Genomic DNA, 20788 nt, shown 5'->3' with positions numbered 1-20788 from the left:
CGGCCTGGTCCAAATGCCTGAGGAAGGGCACTCCAGCCAAGCAAGCCTGCAGCCCTGTGATGGAGACAGGGCTCCGTCCCTCTCCTTCCTCCCCCCATCCTCCCCCCACTCTGTGGTGTTGGACTGCTTTCCCACCTGGTCAGAGAGGAGCCTGCTCCTCCCCTGGCCCGCCTACCTCCCTCTGGGGCTTGAGGAGGTCGGGCTGGGGTCCAGCTGAGCCTGGGGTGCCTGTGGCTTGTTCATTTGGATTCCCAGTGCTGGATGAGCCCACCGGTGCCACTTGCCTGTGCACACCCCACCCGCCAGGTTTGGCTGAGTGCCCCAAGTGCCAGGCCCACTGAAAGGTGCTTGCAGAAAAGTGCGGTGGGGGCTCACCCAAATAGGAGTTGATTTGCCAAGTCCTTCTTTCTTGACTGCAAGCAGATCCAAGTTAGACACTTTCTTGAGAACGTTGTCTTGTGGCAAAATATACCTAACATACCATGTATCATTTTAACCGCTTTAAATGTCTACTTCACGGATAATAAGAACATTCCAAGGCCATATGACCATCCTACCATCTGGGTGTTTCCAAAGTGGGGTCCTCTTATAGAAAGAATACAACGGTGGGAGGAGAGAACACAAGGGAAAGCGCAGGAAATGGGGTGTCAGCATATCCCAGGGCTCGCCCCCTTCCCCTGTCTCCTTGCAAAGCTGGGTCCTGGCTGAGGAGAAGGGAAACCGGGGAGAGCCCTTGGGAGAGAAGGAGCTGATCTGGGACGTGAAGGGCCCTCTCACGTGTCTCTCCCCAGCCAGGCAGCAGTAACAGAGGGGAAACCCCCTCAGGGAGTCTTGCGGAAAGAGGCCTGCTGTGATCCCCTCTATTCCGGAAGCAATGCCACCAAAACCCACCCTTCAACCCTCTATCCCGGAAGCTTCCAGGTGACTGGCCTGCCTGCCAATCAGAGAGTCACTTGGGAGGACAGGAGAAATTCCATGTGCCTCTGACTTCACAAAGATCTGTAGTATTAGCACACTGCTGGGCTGATGCTGGGGTTCAAAGGATGAGAACAATGCTTCCCAGGTCAGTGTGTGTTAATACATCACAGTCATTACACAATTTGCGATGAACTTTGAAAGCAGCCTATTGGCCAAATTGGGAATATCCCATTACACCCACCTTTGTTGAAGGGCAGCCCCCTCTAAAACTACTGGCCCACGATGTGGAACGTAGACATGTTTGTGGTATCATAAAGCCCCCCTTCTTCTCTCTTAGCCCCCCTCCAGCCTGGCACACTGACCCCCACCTCCACAGCATTGGCTGACAATTCCTGGACCCAAGGAGTCTGCCTGCTGTGGGTTGGTCCTAGGTCCTAGGGGCCGCCTTGCCCATATTCGAGACAGATGGGGGAAGTAGTGACTAGAAGGTCCCAGCGTCGCAGCTCCTGTGCTCCAAATGCGCAGTCATTCCAGTCTGGGCTATTTCAGTTCATCTGGGAAGACTTTCTATCATGGGCTGTGAGTGGCATGAGCATTCCGCCTGATGGGCCCAAATCCAGACACGAGCTGCTAATTTTCTGATGAAGCCATCAGAGTTGAGAGCTCTCTTAGCTCTCTTAGTTTCTCAAGTTAATCATGCTTGAAAAAAGAGGGTTCAGGACACAAATTGGACAAATCTACGCGTGGCTGGGCCTCTGGGTAAAAAAAGCAAAATCCTTCTCTTCTTTGGAGGAAATGTTTGACTGAGGTGCCTGTCAGCAGCTCCCATGGCTAGTGGGTCCAATGGCTCAGTCTCCTTCCCGGAAGGACCAGAAGGAGGAAGACACACTGGAGGCCAGAGAGCAGAGAGTCAAGTCTCAGGATGTACTCCAGAGGACGCAGACGACTTAACTCAGTAACATTGCCTCAGACCCTAGCGTGGTCCCCGCATCACAGTGGGATTATGCGACACGAGACCACCATGATGGATTGGATGAAGACTGGGAAGCAGACTGGGGGATGAACGAATGAGGCAGGCACCCCTCTGCTCTACCCAGCTAGGGGCCTCAGAGAACCTTGGAAAGCCCAGGGCTCAAGACAAGAGCCCTGGGGCTCACTGTTGGAAGTCTCCTCCAGAGACAGGGGATCCTAACTCCTACTCCATGCCTCACCTTCTGTCTCCCTACCTCCAGCCCAGGACTTTATTTAGAGGAGCCAGAAAGGAGATAGCATTAGAGAATAAGTCTACAAACCAGGAGCTTTCTCTGGGCCCCTCTCTGAGGATGCTGATGGGGTGAGGAAAGAGGAAATACAACTTCAATGGGCCCTCAGAGTCTTAAAAAAAACAAAACCAAACCATTGAGAAGTGCTGGGGAGAGGGCTAGTGGTTAAGGGAGAAGCAGATAAGGGGACCCCTAAAAGGAGTAAAAACCAGCCTGCTAGGCTAAAATGTAAATACAAGAATTTGCATTAATAAAACACTCAATGAAATAAATAATTCAGTCCAGCCACGCCTTTTGTTTTGATCCTAAGTGGGAAGATGGGTGGCAGCTCTTACCAAATGGCCCCCAGCGACTTCCTCTGTGGCCAGGACAGACCCCAAGTGGTGGACTCAGCCCCTGCCCAAGCCTACTGCATTCCCAATTAACACTTTTCAAAATGAAATTTAGGGGGCTTTTTTTCCTTCTTCCTAATGAGGTTTCTTCCTTCCCTGCTGTCTTGCTACAAAGCTTGATGCTGTCTGAGTGTGTTCATATGGTGCTCGAGTGCGTTATCTGACCTTGATTGGTGTTTGGGGAGCCAGTTAAATAGATTACATGGGGGTTACCTTGGCAACTGTCTTCGCTGATTTAGCAATGCAGTTCATTCTTGGACACGGGACTTGCAGGCAACTCTGCGATCCCACTGCTGTGCGTTAATCATTAACACCGAGCTGGACAGCAGCTCTGCCAGCCGGCAGCCAGGACGGGGCTGGGGAAGGGAGGGCCTGTCTTTTCAGCTACTACTGAGGTGGTCCCCAAGGAGGCCCAAAGTGTGGGGCCCCAGAAGAAGGAAGCAGCCAGGAGCTTATCCTTCGATCTGTCTGTTCTTTTGCCCACAGTCCTCAAGGGTGTTGAGGAAGATCACACAGCTCAGTCCACTGGGCTGGAGATAGGTCTGTAACCCAGGCCCACTTCCTCCCTAAGCTGGCATGGAGGCCCTAGCACCGCTCTGCTCTGGCTTTGGGCAAGTCACCTCACTTCCTGGACTCTTGGTTTCCTTTTCCGTAGACAACGTGGGGCAAAAGTGGTGCCTCCCTCCTAGCCCTGGCAAGGACCCAGAAAGCACCTGGCACCCCACCAATGCTAGTGATGATTATTACCTGGCTCTGAGGCTCACAGAGCAGATATCTAGCCATTGTATGCTGACATAACTGTAATTATTTAATCTGAAGCCAAAACTCACCCAGTGCCAAATTAATTATTACGTCTGCTTTATGTATGAGGCTGAGGCTCGGAGTGGCTCCCAAATCCGGGTTGTACAGCAACAGGGCTGGTTGTACAGCAACAGGGCTGGTTGTACCCCAACAGGGCTGGGATTAGAACTCAAGTTGGTCCGATCCCTATCTTGGGCTCCGGAAGGGTGTCTGCCCAGGAATAGTCATGTTGCAGGGTGCCCACTGCTCCCCCAGAGTGTGCGTTAGGAAAGCGGCCCCTCCTTGAGCTATGGTTTGAGGCCCAATGTGCAAAGCAACTAGAGAATTGGCCCGCCAGGCCTACGACCTGTTTAAGCTGACAAACTTAGATGACAAGGGACGACATCACCACACAGCCAGAGACCTGCACCACCCCAGACTCTGGCTTTGGGGCTGAGGGGACTGACTATTCCTTGTCTTCTCGGCACCAAGAGGGAAACAAGAAGTTTATGCTCAATAAACCCACATACCTGTAACGCACTGTGCGGTTTGCTAGAATGTCTATGTCCACTTTTCCCTTGACCAATCCAACAGCCTAGGGAGGAAAGAGAGCGGGGACTCATCCTCCCATTTCATTAAGAAGGGGCTGAGGGCAAGAGAAGTTACCTTGTAAGTAGTAGATGCCTCAGTATTAGCAAGGTTGAAAACGGGCCTCCAAGAGGACAGACAAATCAGCGATCAAATGGCTTCCCAAGTGTTGGAATTTGTGCTTGTCCAAGCTGCGAGCATCCACGGAGAGCCCCCATCTGAGCCCTGGATCTTCTTCCTCGCTTCCCATGTGTCAGGGCCGGTAGGGAATGAGCTCGACTGAGGACGGTGTAGGAAAGACCTGGCGTCTCTTGGCAAATTTCACATGCCCACTGCCCCTCCAACCCATGTGGTACAGGGAAAGTGCATGGGCTTTAGAGAAAAGCAGAGCTGAATTCAAACCCTGACTTTGCTCTATACTCACTGTACTGTTTCCTCCCAGTGAATCAGTTTCCTGAATAATAGCTACTTTCCTAGGTTGTTATGAAGAATGGAGGTAATGTATGCAAATTACTTTATATTGTAGGTAATGGAATACTCTTGAACATTATTTCAGCAAAAGTAGCATGAGACCTGTGTTTTAAGAGCACGTGAATTGCTACAAAGAGGATAGAATGGTTGGGGGGAGGGAGATTTGGAATAATCCCAATCAAAATGATGATGGCTTGGACCACGGCAGTAGTGGTGGGCCTAGAGAAAAGTGGATAGGTGTATTCTGTATTTTTAAGATGTAGAATGGAAAGGACCAAGTGAGGGAGGGAGAGGAATCAACAGTGACAGCCTTCTGACCTGACCCACAACAAGGGCTGTGGTGTGATAGGGCCTCATGCCAAGATAGGAAGACCTGGGGAAGAGGTGGGTTTGAGGAAGGGGAGGGGGAGGTGATGAGTTCCATCTGGGACAAGTTGGTTTGAAGGATCTGTACAGTGTCCAGGGGAGATGTCTAGGGGACACTTTGTTACATAGACTCTGTGGCTTATGTAGATAAATTGTTCAGGGAGAGTGGCAGCAGCAGGGAGCCCCAGAAGTGTTCCAGGTCGGGACGTAATATGATTGTATGTGCAATAAATGTAACGTCATGAGTCGTGGAAGACAGATTAGAGGGAGAGACCACAGGCAGGGGACCAGTCAGAAGTTTCCTGTAGGCCCATGAAGGGTCTGGTGGTGGGCCCAGGGAGGATAGGGCGGATCCCAGACATGGAGGAGTAGGATGGACCAGACTTAGTAACTGGTAGGCTGTGGGAAATCAGAAAGAAGATATCCATTTTGGGTGACAGGGAAGAGGAAGGGGCATTTACTGAGATGATGAGCACCAGAGGAGGAGCAGTTCTCAGGGGCTACTGCCAATGTGAGGGGACCTCCTGAAGATGTCCATAGCCAAAACCCAATGCCCAGGAGAGGGGACCAATGGTAGGCAAGAGGTCAGCCTGCACCATCAGCATCTGCCCTCCCCTGGGGACTTGAAGATGAAGCACCACAAAGACAGAGGCCCGCCCATGGCAGGTGTTGGCAGCACTGAGCCCATGGGCAGCGTGCCCTCCAGTGACCCGGAATGCTCTGCCATCTTGAAACCCCAGTTCTGAGGAGGAAGTGACAGCTTGTTGGGACACCACGTCAGATTCTAGGCAAACACCAAGGGACTTAGTGGGTCAGTTACCACAAGTGAGGGTGTGAAGTGCACAGCGCCCTGCTTTAGGTGATGTGGGGGGAGGCCAAAGAAGTCAAACCCCTGAGTCCTGCACCCCCTGCCCAGGAGTGTCTGCTATGATCAGAAAAAAACTCTTCCAAACTTCCAGTGAGTTGTGAGGCCTCGATGGCCAAGCAGCTTGTGGTTGCTTCCCAGAATACCCATGTTTTAAATATTGGGGCACCCAGCAAATGCCACAAAGGAGTTTGACTGGCAAAAGAGTGAGGCAAATTGTCACTGGCAAAGGTTTAAGAAGGGACATGGGGGAGGTGTTGAGGGCACTTAACATGGAGATGGAGGGAAGACAAGAAACCTATCTCACATGCAGACTACCCATGTTTTCCATGGCTCTTGACATCCCAATACCTTCGAAGCAAGCCCAGGGCAAGGACTAGTCTCAACATTTGACAGCTGGGGAAACTGAGGCTCAGGGTAGAAAATGTGTGTTCACAAGGATGAGCCAATGAATCCAGTCCCATGAACTGGTCCTGGACCCAGAACTCCTGCCTCTCAGCCTGGTGCAGCTTCCATTTCATCATTTGGCCACAGGGAGCAGTGAGTCAGAGCTGGTCAGCAGTAGTTCTGAACAATGATCAATCTTCAGAAATGATAGAGCCAGCTGACAGATGACATCACGTTGGGAGTTTGAAATCAGCTACGATGTGAATATTTAGACCATGGGAATCAGCAAATGCTACCAGCTCATCACGGCTCCAGGTCACTACGGACCCATCTTCCAGCCCCTATGGCTGTGCCTGCCACCAGGGGCTGTGAGCTATGGTTTGGTAGCTGTGTGTGAAGAATGTCCACCTTAGAATTAAATGATTAAGGGATTTGGGGTCAGCACTCAGTCCTGGGCCTTACAAAGTGCTTCTAGAACCCACTCCAGGGATACCCACCTGGTCATGCTGATTTACTGCTGAGATTGATAACCAAATGAGAATTTTCACTCCCTCCTCTTGCCACACCAAGTCCTATTATGAGTCAGAGCAAAGGTGGACCCTTCAGCATGGGGTCTCATTTCACTTCCACTGTATTATTTTGAATATTGAACACATCTGTCTTGGCCTCTTACCTGGCTTAGATCCTTACAGAAAAGGAGAAACATGTCAACACCAAATCCCAAGGAGGAAGATTCAGGGATGTAAGAATCCCAGGCGATGACAGACACCATTTAAGAACGAAATCGGAGCTCCACAAAAATAGGTATATTATTCGCTGTACATCATCTTATTTCATATGGGAAAGCAAAATGAATTGGAGGGTTTGCAGGCTCTTGGAGTAAAAGGAGTTACAGAGAAGACAGTTTCTGCTGTTCACCCTTAAATAAATAGCTGCTGTTCTTGCTTGTTAAAATGTAAAATTTCCAGATCTAAATGTCAGAGAATTCTAGGAAAAATTGCAAAACCATTACTTCATAAACATGTAATTGTGCTATTACTTCTAAATGCGATGACATTCTATAAATATCACAGTTCAGGCCTCATAGTCTATAAATAGACCCAGTTAATCACCGGAAATAGATTTTATTTCTTGAATTATAATGGAGTAAATTACAGAGTCTCCATTTTCCAGTGGCAGAGTCCACTCCCAGTTTTGGTGGTATCTTTCCCTCTGCTTGGGCTCCTCCATGAGCTATAAATACTCTTCAGTGAATATCAGGACAAGGACAGTGGGAGGAGGGGATCGGTTCTATTTGCCAGAGCCCCAGTCTAGAACCCCAGGAAGTGTTTAGACTACCCTGCTGAAGCCTGTCCGCCCAATACTGGGATAGCTGCATGTAGGCAGGACTGAGTGCCCAGCTCAGGGTACCATTGTTAGGGGTGCTTGAGGCTGATTAGATAAGCATGAGATGCCGTGAACTCAAAAGGGGATGGATGGGTGATCTGGAACGCCTTCTATTCAGCACCAAGTTAGGCTGGAGGGTCCCAGATGGTTGAAACTAAAGACCCTGCATCTGTTGTTGATGCTTTCCCAGAATTCCCTACTATAAACACCTCACTAGGCCATAGATTTAGCTCTTGTGTAGCTTAAACCATGCCCCAGCTTATACAGTGAAGACTAGGGCATGGTTCACTACAAAAAGGAAGGTATTCTCTATTTCCCCCTTGTAATACACACATCAGTGCCATAATGGGGTTAGAACAGAAAGTTGGATATGCTTTGTGGTTTCTAAGATTCTGTGGCCAAGGGGAGTTATTGTCAACTACTTGCTTTTGGGGGGGCCTCAGTTTCCCTATTTGTCAAACCAGGGGGCAGGAGGGATGCAGTGAGATAGAACTGAAAAGGAGTGAGGAAAAATTTCTTCCAATTCTGACTTCACCTTGGGCCATGACCTTGGGTTAGTCTTCTCCCTTCTCTTGGGTTCAGTTTCCAACTATATTATGGAAAGGAAGAGGGAGAATATTGGCCATTTGGTCAATGCTGCAGGTCTGCACATTGACTCAGTTAATCAGCCATCTCTTCTAAGGGAGTCTCCTGGAACCCTGTCTTTTAAGCACACAGCTGGGTTATGATTATTATTGTAGAAAGGCTTTTCTCAAACTATGATTTGCATACCCCTACTCTGACTCTATAAAGGATTGGGGGTACAGTGGGCATTGTCCAAGTTTATAAAGTAGGAACACTGAGAAAATCAGTGTTCAGGGGAAGAGGGAAGAAGTAAACCTGATATTTCTAAGTGTTCACATAATTTGGGGACTAAACATAACATTTAGCCAGGAGCTTACTGGCAGCCAGAGCAAAAAAAGAAAGAAACAAACCAAGACATGTAGAACTCCAGAGTTTTCATCATCAGAAAAAAGAAAGCATATTTTTCTCCTCAGGGGGACATATTTTCCCCCAATAGCCCCAAATCCAGAAAGAAAGGAAATGTTCTAAACCCGAGGTTTTAGAGTTAAGATACTCAGTGGAACACTAGTCAAGAGTTTCAAAGTAAATTCAGAAGACAGTCATAAGGCTGTTTCTAAGATTAATTTTTAACCAAGTCTCAGGCTCAGGAATCAAGTAGAGCTACATGGGAGCAGTTCTACCAGGGGTGGGCCTTTTGGACTTGGGATCAGATGTGTTGAGGTGTGACTGTCTTTGTATGGTGCCCCCAAATGGGTAATTTTTTCCCCTTGACAAATGTATCCCCTTCACTTTGGGGTGGTAGCTAGTAGCAATTTGGTTCAATGGCTGGAGTCAATCTGCGTTTGAAAGGGTCAGCCCCTGGCCAGGTCTAATGTGCCAAGAGGGGGAAGGAGACACGGGATCGGGATCGGGCCTCAGGGGGTTTGTCCTCAAGGCAAGAGAGAAGATGTCTCCCAGGGAGCTGTCCCATGGTGCCCCAGAGGTTCCAGCCTTCTTGAAGGAAGTACCTACCTCTCTCTGCCCATGCTGACCAAAGCCAGAGGGGGAAAAGAAAGGCTGGCGGAAGTGTCCATGGTACTCAGCATTCCACCTAGCATGGAGGTGAGCAGAGACTTGGCGGAATCTCCCACCCCATGATGAACAGCAACCGGATGTTTGTAGGTTTCACTCATGCTGCCTTCGGGGTTGGCGCCATCTTGCCATGCAGGATAGTAGTCCTCTCACACAGGATGCTCACAGGGCTCAGGGAGTCCTGCTTCCAGGGTCTGAATTTCATGCGTCTCAATGAGGTCCTAGGCCCGCTGGGTTGGAGAGGTGATATGAACAGCAGGCCTTTGATGACATGGCCCTGTACTGGGCTTATTTCCTGTGTCACTCAATCTGTGTCCACGTGGAAACATGGTCCCTGAGATTCATTCCACAAAGTTGTTCTAAGTGCCTAGTCCATCTGTGTGCCAGGCAAAGGAGGGTCCAAGCATAAATGAGGCCAGTCAGCGTCATCGGATTTCACAGTCTAATGGGGAAGACAACCAAAGGAACACTGTGGCAGGAAACATGAGAAGAACCCTAAAGAAAGAGGAGCAGCCAGGTGACTAGGGGGTATTGGTGGGCTGGTAGTGGCAGACCTTGTGGGCCAAGTTGTTGCAGGGGCAGATCCTATAGGGCCTTGCAGGCCATGAGAAGGGACTTGAAATTCATCCTGATGACAATGGGAATACGTGGGAGCCTTTGGAGTAAAGAAGGGACATGATCAGGACTATATGCAGGGTACACTTCAGCTGTGCAGGACAAACCAGAGGAAAGAGCTTTCCTGAGGAAGAATACAGAAGTGAACCCTAAGAGATTCTGCAGGTAATATGGCTCTTCTGTTGGTTGAATGGGTAGGAAATGAGAAGGCAGCCTTGGCCTTATATGGACTTGAACCATACTTTTGCTGGATGCTCTTAGGCAGCCATTGATGGTCGTGAGATTCCTGTACCCTAAGCGTACAGCCCTTATGGCTCCGCAAATGTGTCATGAATTCCTGTCCCTCTGCTCCTTACCAAAGTGCTGGGGATTTGGCTAGGCAGAGTTCAAAGCAGAGGTCAAAGGCCCTACCAAAATCACACAGCTAATCAGGACAAGGGAAGGGATGCTGGAGCCAGGGCTATAATTCCTGGTTTTCCAATACCCCAGTCAGGTCTCTGGGCCATTTTGCCCTGCCACTAGGTGTCAGCCCCCTCCTCACTGGGTGTGCCTACATATGTGAACCTAGAAAAGCTATAAAGAAATTATTTAGAAAATGTTTAGAGGATAGTTCTTAAGGTCAAGGAGTGAGGTGCACCCATTGCTAACAATGTCCTTCCTCCTTGTCCCCCCTCTTGCCTGCCCCCCAGCCTGCTTTCCCCCTCATGTACCACTCATGGAGGAAGGTGCTCTGGGCGTGGGTCTGTTCACTTTCATCCAGCCTGATGCACTTTTCAGCTAGAAAATATGAATGTCCCTGGAGGCCCAGCTGGCTCTTTGTTCTCTTTGTTTAGAAATTAGCTTAGAGATATCAGCTAGCAGATTAAAAAGCCCATATCAGATCTGCTAAAATCTCTTCCCTTTCAGATTTCATTTCTGCTCCTTCAGGAAATTTCTGCTGTTCTTTTAGAATGATGGATTTTCTTTCTGTTCAATTCCAGGAGAAGATGACTCTTATTCCAGAGAAGCTCTGGTGAGGCTCTGTGCTAGAGGTGGGGAAAGGCTGCAGCAGGACTCACCTTGCTCTCCCGGTATGGGGCCTCAGTGGGCGTGATCTCTGAAGAGTATAGCCCCTGTACCCTCCGCCTCCCTTCTCAGTTGGCTCTGCTTCCCAGCAAGGCTGTCCCTGGTAACAGTCCCTTCCTTCCATGCTCCTACCCCCTGCCAACCCCTATCAAGCCCTCCAGGGGTGGTACAGAGTCTCTGTGCCTTTGCCCCGGAGGATCTGAGAGGCAATCTGGATCTCTGCTGGGAACGCCATCCATGGGGCCGGAAGTGAGAAATGGCTGGGCATGATGCGTGCTGCTGTCTAAGCCTTTGAGCGAACTCACTTCCTAATGCCCCAAGCACTGGAGTTTCTTGCTAACTGGGCAAATGTCCTTCCTCTCAGCTGATTTTTGGAGATGGTGGTGGAACAAGGCTTCACTGGCCACAGCTGTTTCTTCCATCAACTGTTCCCTCTCTCTAGTGGCTCTAGCCAGGTGTGAGGTTCATAGAAGGAGGAACCTAGATGCTTTGCAGTTTGTGGTTCTCTCTGAGAACCTTAGATGGACAGGATGTATTGATTGAACAAGGACCCAGAGCAAGTAAGATGCCAAGCTATGATTCACACCCAGGTCTGTCTGGTACCCAAACCAGGCCTTGTTCCATTATGCCACAGCTGGACACTGATGACCATGGGAGGGGTTCCAGGGTCTGTTTGCAGACTGGACGGGCCTTCTGAAAACTCAGCAGTGAGGAACATTTAACACCAAGGAACAATAAGAAGCTGCAGATGAGGTCCCCTTATGGACTAGATGCATGAATCCCCCAAGAGATCAGGGGGCCAATGGGGAGGCTGAGGTACAGTTGATGGAAACTGGTTACTTCTTCCAAGGAGTTTTGGAAGTAGGGGATAGCAGAGGCTGGGGTCCTTGTGGGCAGGCGAGGCAAGGTGCCCAATGGAGAGCCAGTCAGAGGTGGGTAGGAGGTTCTGTTGGGTTAGGGTTAGGTTCAACTGCTTCCAGGGCATCCCTTTGCTACTGAGAATCTTGGGCTTGTTCATCTGTAGAGTGGGACTAAAAGCTCTACCTGGTCGGCTATGGGGAGGTTCAGATTATGGAGAAATACGCCAAACTTGGGAAAGCATGCTGCCAGTTTGCAAGGCAACTAGCCAATCAGTCACTCAAGGAATCTATTTTTTAGCCCCTGCTACACACACTAGTCTGGGCTTTGGGGATACTTCCAGCTCTCAGTCCTCCATTCTTTCTGTAGGAGAAGATACACCCCTTGGCCAGAGAGGTTGAACAATGCAGGCAGAGGTGAGGGAGCAACTCATTCACTCTTTCTGAATTAAAGAGAGGCCTTTGGCTGGGACAGGGATTTGGGGTTCTTTGGAGGCTCCTTCTCCCCATCCCTTGGAGTGGCATCATGTAAGGCCCACTTCTGGGTGGGCTTGGAGTTGAGTAACCTGGACGAACGTCTAGCCCCCTAGCCAGCTTTGCAGTCCCTTTCCCCTTTTCTTTTTAGGAATTGTGCTTTTCCTGGTGTTTGGGCCTATTCTTTCCGTAATCTGAAATTATCAGATCTACTCTAATGTTTAATATTATGTATTTAGGAACTAAATTCTTCAGCTTATATAAAATTGAATTTCTCAGAAGCCACAGGCAAGAAGACAGGGATGCAGCTATCCACAGGACCATCTTGACCTTGTATCTGACTGGGATACATTGTCTTGCTTCCCATTGTCCAGGTACACTCTGCCTAAGCACCTATGCCCAGCACTTAAGACCCTCTGTGACTTGACCTTGCTTCAACTTCTCCAACTCCATTTCCCCATGTTCCAGCTGCTCCAGCATGGTCTCCATTCCCTGAGTTCTTTCTGTGCTTTCCAGTCTCTCTGACTTGGCTCATACTGTTCCATCTACCTATAATTTCTTTCATTTCTTTCTCTGTCTGTAGGAATCTCACTTACATCTTTTAAGGGCCAGTGCAGTGCCAAATCTTTTAGACAGCTTCCCTTATGGCATGACATGCAAACTGATTAATACAGTGCTTGAGATCACGTAGATGCTTAAGAAATGTTTTTGCCCATCACCTTTGCTGACTGCTGCTTCTTCCCTAGGCATTATTCATCTCACCTTCCTCTCTGTTCCTGCTGCATATTTGCTTGTTCTTTGATCTAAGAAATCTTCTATCATCGAGGTTAATGAGAGGATTCAGGAATCAGATAACTCTGGGTCACCAACTAGCTATGTGACCTTAAGCAAGTCATTTTCAACCCTGAGACTCAGTTTTCTCTTCTGTCAACTGATCCACAGCACTGCACATGGATGGAATGGGATAATATACAGAAAGCTTTCAGAAGACAGAGTACCTGGTCTATAGTACGCATTTAATATGGGTTTGTCATTCTTATTACTTTGATAAAATATAGGGACTTCCGGGTCCAGCAAAGATGGAATAGTCCCATTCCTCCTAGGTCCTCTCTGTGACAACTAGTGAACCCTGGACATAATGCAAAAAGCAGCATAGGAAGACCCCAAGAAGCAGAAAAAAGATAGAGGACTGTCTAGGGACCTTGGGACTTGGAGGAATGACATGGTGGTGAGTTCCCTGGGATTCCTTACTGCCTTCCATGTATCCCTGACAGCACACTACAGACACTTCCAACCTGCAACTGGCAACAGGCATACATGAAATGACCAAAGAGAAAATGTCCTTCTAGCCAAAGAACTGGGAAAATGTGACCTAGTGGAACAGAAATATTTTGATGCTACCTGTCTTACTTCAGCCAAACAAGAAAGAAAAAACTACTTTCTCCCTGTGGTATCAGTAAGGTCAAGTGGGAAACGGAATTTCTGGCCCCACCCCAATAACAAAGAGGTAGAATGAGGCAGTGAAAGGAGGTGCTAGTTGGCACTGAACTGTTTTAGATATGGTAGTGTTAATGGGGCCCAGCAGGAAGATGAACTTCTACTTCTACCTTATGGGAACAAGACAATGCCAAGTGGTATAATTTGGCACTGCACTTTTGTCAGGATGGTATTGTTAGGGCCCATTTGTGAGTAGAGCATCCACCACCAGCTAGACCCACATATTACACCTCAACAGGGTGACTATATGCAAAAATCAAGATTAAATAGATCCAAAGTCTCACAACATGATTCCCAAAATGTCTGGAATATATTTGAAAAATCACTTGCCATACCTAGAACCAGGAAAATCACAACTTGAGTGAGAAGAGACCATCAACCAATGTCAACACTTAGATGACAGAGATGTTGGAATGATCTGTCAAGGATTTTAGAGCAACCACAGTAAAAATGCTTCAATGGGCAGTTATGAATATTCTTGGAGCAAGTGAAAAATAGAAAGTCTTAATAAAGAAATAGAAGACCAAAGAAGAACAAAATTAAAAATTTTAGACTGCAAAATACAACAATTGAAACAAACAAACAAACAAACAAACAACTCAGTGGATGGGCTTAACAGAAGAATGGAGGGGACAGATGAAAGAACCAGTGAATTTGAAGATAGAACCATAGAAATTACCTAATCTGAACAACAGAAAGAAATAGATTTTAAAAAAACCCTCACAAATGAATAAAGCCTTAGGGATATGTGAGAACATACAAAAATGTAATATTTTTATCATCAAAATCTTAGAAGATGAGGGGAGAGAGAGAGAGTGGGACTGAAAATATTGGAATAAATAATGGATGAGAAATACCCAGATTTGATAAAAGATATAACCCTCTTGATTCAAAGAGCGATGCAAAACCCAGGCAAGATGAACACAAAGATATCCACACCAACACAACATAGCCAAACTTCAGAAAACTAAAAGTAGATGAAAAAAGAACCTTAAAAATAATTAGACAAGTGGTTCATGACCTATAAAGGTATGACCTAGTCTGCTTGGGTTGCTATAATAGAATACCATAGGCTGGACTGCTTAAATAACAGAAATGCATTTCTCACAGTTCTGGAGGCTGAGAAATCTGAGATCAGGGTGCCAGTGTGGTCAAGTGAGGCCCTCGTTCTGGTTTGCAGATGGCTGTCTTCTTGTTGTTTTCTCACACAGGGAAGAGAGAGATCATCACTCTCATTTCTCCTCCTATAAGGGCACTAATCCCATTTTGGAGGGCTCCAACCTCATGACATGATTACCTCCTAAGACCCCACCTCCTAATACCATCACCTTGGGAATTAGGATTTCAACATATGAATAGGGGTGCACACAATCAGTCCAAAGCAAAATACACTGATTTGAATGGTGGTGTATTTCTTTTCAGAAATTCTGGAGGTGAGAAGAAGGTGGCACAGCATTTTCCCAGTGCTAAAAGAGAAGAACTATCAACCTAGAATTCCATACTCAGAGAAAATAACCTCAAGGAATGAAGGCAAAAGGAACAAATTCTCAGATGAAAGAAAACTAAGAATATATCACCAACACATTTACCCTAAGAAATGGCTAAAGGAAGTTCTCTAAACAGGAAGTAAATGTTGAAAATAAGAAAGCCTGGAACTCAGGAATGAAGAACAACAGAGAGAATAAGAGAGTTTAAGTTTTCTAAATCATGTTAGATGATTAAAGCAGAATTTATGACATTTACTAACAGGTGTCTAAACAAACATATATAGAGCAGCACCTGGCTCAGTCATTAAATGTCTGCCTCTGGCTCAGGTCATGATCCCGGGGTCTTAGGATCAAGCCCCACGTCAGGCTCCCTGCTTGGCTGGAAGCCTGCTTCTCCGTCTCCCACACCCCCTGCTTGTATTCCCTCTCTCGCTGTCTCTCTCTCTCTCTCTCTCTCTGTCAAATAAATAAATAAATAAAAATCTTTTAAAAAATAAACATATATAGAGAAAATATTTAAGACATTGATACTATAAAGTGAAGGAAGGCAAAGGGACATAAGTGGAGATAGGGTTTCTACACTTTACTCAAACTGGCAAAGTGTTGACATTAGTAGACTGCAAAATAGCTACTAAGAAAACTATATGAATAGATACCCTCAATAACACTGTAGAAAAACCAAAATGGAATTCTAAAAAGACAGATCCTGACAGAGTGGATTGAAAAACATGACCCAACTGTATGAGGTCTATAAGAAAATCATTTCAATACAATAATATAGGTACATTGAAAACAAAAGGACAGAAAAACAGTATCATGCAAACATTTATCAAAAGAAAGCAAGAACAACTATGTTAATATTAGATAAAGTAGACTTCAGAGCAAAGAAAATTACCAGAGACAGAAAAGAACATTATATAATAATAAAAGGGTTAATGCACCAAAAAGACATCTCAATTCTAAATGTGTACACATCAAACAACAGCACTTCAAAATACGTGAAGCAAAAACTAATAGAACTGAGAAGAGAAATAGACAAATCCACAATTATAGTTGGAGACCTCAACAGCCCTCTCTCAATAATTGATAGAATGATTAAACATAAAATCAGCAAAGGTCTAAGAGAACTCAACAATACCATTGTGTAGCAGGATCTAATCGACAGTTATAGAACCCTCCACCCAACAGAAGCAGAATAGGCATTCTTTTCAAGTGCCTAGAGAATATTCACCAACATAGACCATATTCTGAGCTATAAAACAAACCTAAACAAATTTAAAAGAATCAAAAATATACAGAAGGAGTCCTGTGACCACAATGGTATCCAAGTAGAAATCAAAATAAAACACCTTGAGATTTGTGAGATACAGCTAATGCTGTGCCCAGAAGGAAATTTATAGCACTAAATGCATACCTTAGACAAAAGGAAGAGTCTCAAATAAATAGTCTAAATTCCTATTTCAAAAGTCTAGAAAAGAAGAACAAAATAAACCCAAAGCAAGCAGAAAGGAGAAATAATAAATAACAGAAATCGATTAAATTGAAAACAGCAAACAAGACAAAAATCAATGAAGTAAGAAGCTAGTTTTCTGAAAATATCACTAGGGTTGACAAACATCTAGCAGTACTGATGAAGAAAAAGAGAAGAAATAAGGAATATCACTGCAAATCCCACAGGCATCAAGAAAATAAAAAGGGAATATTGTGAACACCTCTGCACACATAACTTTGACAACTTAAGTATAGTGGACCAAGTCTTTGAAAAGCACAAACTACCGAAGTCACCCAATATGAAAAAGAGAGCATGAATAGACATATGACCATTAAAGAGATTGAATTCATAGTTTTAAAAAAAACTCCTGAGAAAGAGATCTCCAGACCCAGACGGTTTAATTGGCACATTCTATCAAGGGTTTGAAGAAGAATTAACACGAATTTTATAGTGTCTCCTAGAAAATAAAAGAGGAAAGAAGCTCCAAACATATTTTATGAGATCAGTCTTACTTGATACCAAAGCCAGATAAAGATGGTACAAAAAATGAAAACCACACACTGATACCTCTCATGAATGTAGAGACGAACATTCTTGAAACATATATTAGCAATAGAATTCAGCAGATATATGATAATAATTGTGTACCTTGACCAAGCGGGTTTTAGTACACGTATGTAAATTTGGCTCAATATTTGCAATCCATGTAATTCATTATATCAACATGCTGAAGAAGAAAAGTCGCATCGAGCATGCAAAAACGTGGCAAAATCCAACAGTCACTCATGGTAAAAAAAAAAACTCACAACAATTTAGGAATAGAAGATATTATGGACTGAATTATGTCCCCCTACAATTTCTGTGTTGAAGTCCTAACCACCAGTGTGACTGTATTTGGAGATGGGGCCTTTAAAGAGACAATTGAAGTTAAATGAGGTCATAGGAGTGGAACCTTAATTCAGTAGGATTGGTGTCCTCATAAAAAGAGAGACACCAGAGCTTTATCTCTGTCTCTGTCTCTCTGTCTCCCTACCGTGCATGTGCATGGAAGAAAGTCCATGTAAGGACACATTAAGAAGGTGGCATCTGCAACCCAACGAGAGAGCTACCACCTAGACCTTGGACTTCACAGTTCTGTGAGAAAATAAATTTCTGTTGGTTAAGCCATCCAGCCTATGATATTCTGTTATGGCTGCCCAAGCACACTAATACAAAGGGTAACTTTCTCAACTTGATAATATCTATGAAAAACCTATTGTACTTAAAGGTGAAGGAATGAATGTTTTCTCTCTAAGATCAGGAACAATTAAACTTTTACTCAACAGAGTATTGGAAGTCATAGCCAGCTCAATAAGGCAAGAAAAGGAGGGACCAGGAATATAGGTTGGAAAGGTAGAAGTAGAACTGTCCCTATTTGCAGATGGCGTGATTGTCTACACACAAAAAATCCTAAGACATTTACAAAATGAGCGATCAATAAGTTCAGCAATGTTGCAGGATATAAGAACAAGACACAAAAATTAATCCTAGTTTTATATATTAGCACCAAGCATGTGGAAACTATAATTAAAGATAAAACATCATTTCCAGACAGTCCTGAAAAAGAAAGAAATACTTAGCCATAAACCCAACAGTGCAGTACTTTTACGCTGAAAACGAAGAAGATCTAAATAAATGGAGAGACATACCATGTTCAGAGACTAAAAGACTCAACATAATAATGATGTCAATTCTTTCCAAAGTGATATGTGAGTTAAATGCATCATCAAATAAATCATCAAAATGTCAGCAGGACTTTTTGGGTAAATACAGACAATATTATCCTTAAATTTATATGGAAAAACAAAGGAACTAAGATAGTTAAAACAATTCTGAAAAAGAAGAATAAAGAGGAGGAATTGCGCTGTTTGTTATTAAGGCTTGTTGTAACCGGGACAGTGTGGTTTGGGCAGAGGAATAGACACATAGATCTGTGGAACAGAAATAGACCCACACAAATATGTGCGACATATTTTGACAAAGTTGCAAAAGCCATTCAACAGAGAAAGGATAGTCTTAAAAGAAAATGCTCCTGGAGCAATTGGACATCCATGGGCAAAAACAAACAGACAAACAAAGGAAGAAAAGAAATCTAGATACAGTCTGCATAAGTTGTACAAAAATGAACTCAAAATGGATCAGACTTAAATGTAAAATATATAACTACGTAAAACATTCTGAAAAGAAGAAAATCTTCAGGACCTAAGCCATGGTATATATGGACCTTCCTATGTATGGACCAGGCCATGCATAGCAGAACCACAATCCATAAAAAAAAAAAAAAACAGATCAATTGAATGGCATCAAAATGAAATACCGTGTTAAGAGGATGAAAAGACACATTACAGAGTGGGGGGGGGAATTTTCCAAACTACATATTTAACAAAACACTTTTATCTAGAATATATAAAGAGCTTGAAAATATCAACCAACCACTCCCATTAGAAAAGAGTCAAAATATATGAAGAGAGATTTCATGGAAGAGAATCCACAGATGGCTAATAAGGACATAAACAAATGCTCAATATCACCAGGTATCAGGAAGTCCTAATTAAAACCACAATAAGATATCTTTGTATGCCTATCAGAATAGCTAAAACTAGAAACAGCGATAACACGAAGTGCTGGAGATGACACTGAGAAACTGGATTGCTCATACATTCTTGGTGAGAATGCAGAATGGAACTGCCATTCTGGAAATAGTTTGGCAGTTCCTTATAAAACTAAAGAAGAAACGACTGCATGACTCATTTGGCCATAGATCCCAGAGAAATGAAAACTTATTCCACACACAAAAAATCTACAGAGCAGCTTTATTTGTTTCTTTTTAAGAGTTTATTTTTAAGTAATCTCTATACCCGAAATGGGACTCCAACTTAAAACACCGAGATCAAAAGTTGCATGTTCTACCGACTGTAATAGCCCCAAACTGGAAACAAGCCAGCTATCCTTCCGTGAGTGAATGGTTAAAGAAACCGTGGGGATACTGCTCAGCAAGAAAAGCAAAAGTGAACTAATGATACACACAGCAACTTGGAGGGTTCCCAAGGGCATTATTCTGAGTGAAAAAACTCAATCTATTTACACAAAATTCTCAAAATGAAAAAAATTCTGGAGATGAAGAATAGATTAGTGGTTGGGAATGGTGGGATGGAGGACAGAGAGAGCACGCACATGCACACATGTGAGTGAAGGAGTAGCGCAAGGAATATCTTTGTAGGGGGAAACAGCTCTGTGTTACCTGTGTGACACAATGACACCACACTGTATACAAGCCGTAGCAATACCAACTTCCTGACTCTGTTACTGTGCTGTAGGAATGTCGTAATGGTGGGAACTGGGTAAAGGGTCTACAGGACCCCTCTGTAGGTCATATCTCTGCACCTTCCTCTGAATCCATGGTTATTGCAAATGCAAAGTGAGAAAGAAAAAAAAAGTAGGCTCCAGGTGTGCCACTGTGGGAAGAACATGGGTTTTGAAGTTAGCCAAGCCTGGGTTGAAGCCTGTCTGGATTTATAACAAGCCAGCTGTGAACTTGAGAAAAGGTGCTTCATTTCTCTAAGCCTTGCTTTCTTACTCTGCGAAATGGATCTAATAATAGGGTCCACCCCACTGGATTTTTGAGAGGGTCCCAGGGGCTGTGGAAGTGCTTGGCTGGGGGCCTGACCCTAAGGATAGGCTGATTTATTGTGACTTGCACTTGTTTTGTTTGTCTTGGGATGAAAGAGATTGGGCGTCCGGCCAGCTGGCACCGTCTGGTGTCCTGTGCTGCCACCCAGGCTGTAGCCCAGTCCCTGTGCGGGGGCACATGCAGCGGCACCTGCACTCCTGCGCAGCAATGAGTGCAGAGCTCTGGAGCGGGAGGCTTGGCCCGTTCGCAGACACGGGCACGACCTGGTGTGCAATGTCTGCATGCACTGGTTCCCTGGGGATTGGCACCCCAGGACCCTCTTGGGCCCATGAATCGTGGCAGGGTTTCAAATTGCTTGTCTGGAGATATACAGTGGGAAGAGACCTTATCAACTTGTTTTCATGCAGAATGGTGGGGAGTGGAAAATAATCCCACTGTTTGCTTACTGTGGGGCTGTTGTTCTGCCCTACACCCACTTTTGCTCAAAACTGTCATCCCCCCCGGCCAAGACCTCTTAGTCCTGCCTTGGCCTTGAGTGTCTTCTCCACAGAGGCGCCAGCCTACCTGACTCTGTCTATCAC

The sequence above is a fragment of the Lontra canadensis genome, unplaced genomic scaffold, assembly GCF_010015895.1.
Source record: "Lontra canadensis isolate GAN:19392208 unplaced genomic scaffold, GSC_riverotter_1.0 scaffold161, whole genome shotgun sequence".
Classification (NCBI taxonomy): Eukaryota; Metazoa; Chordata; class Mammalia; order Carnivora; family Mustelidae; genus Lontra; species Lontra canadensis.
The sequence above is the reverse complement of the archived record's forward strand: the minus strand, read 5'-3'. Positions refer to the sequence as shown.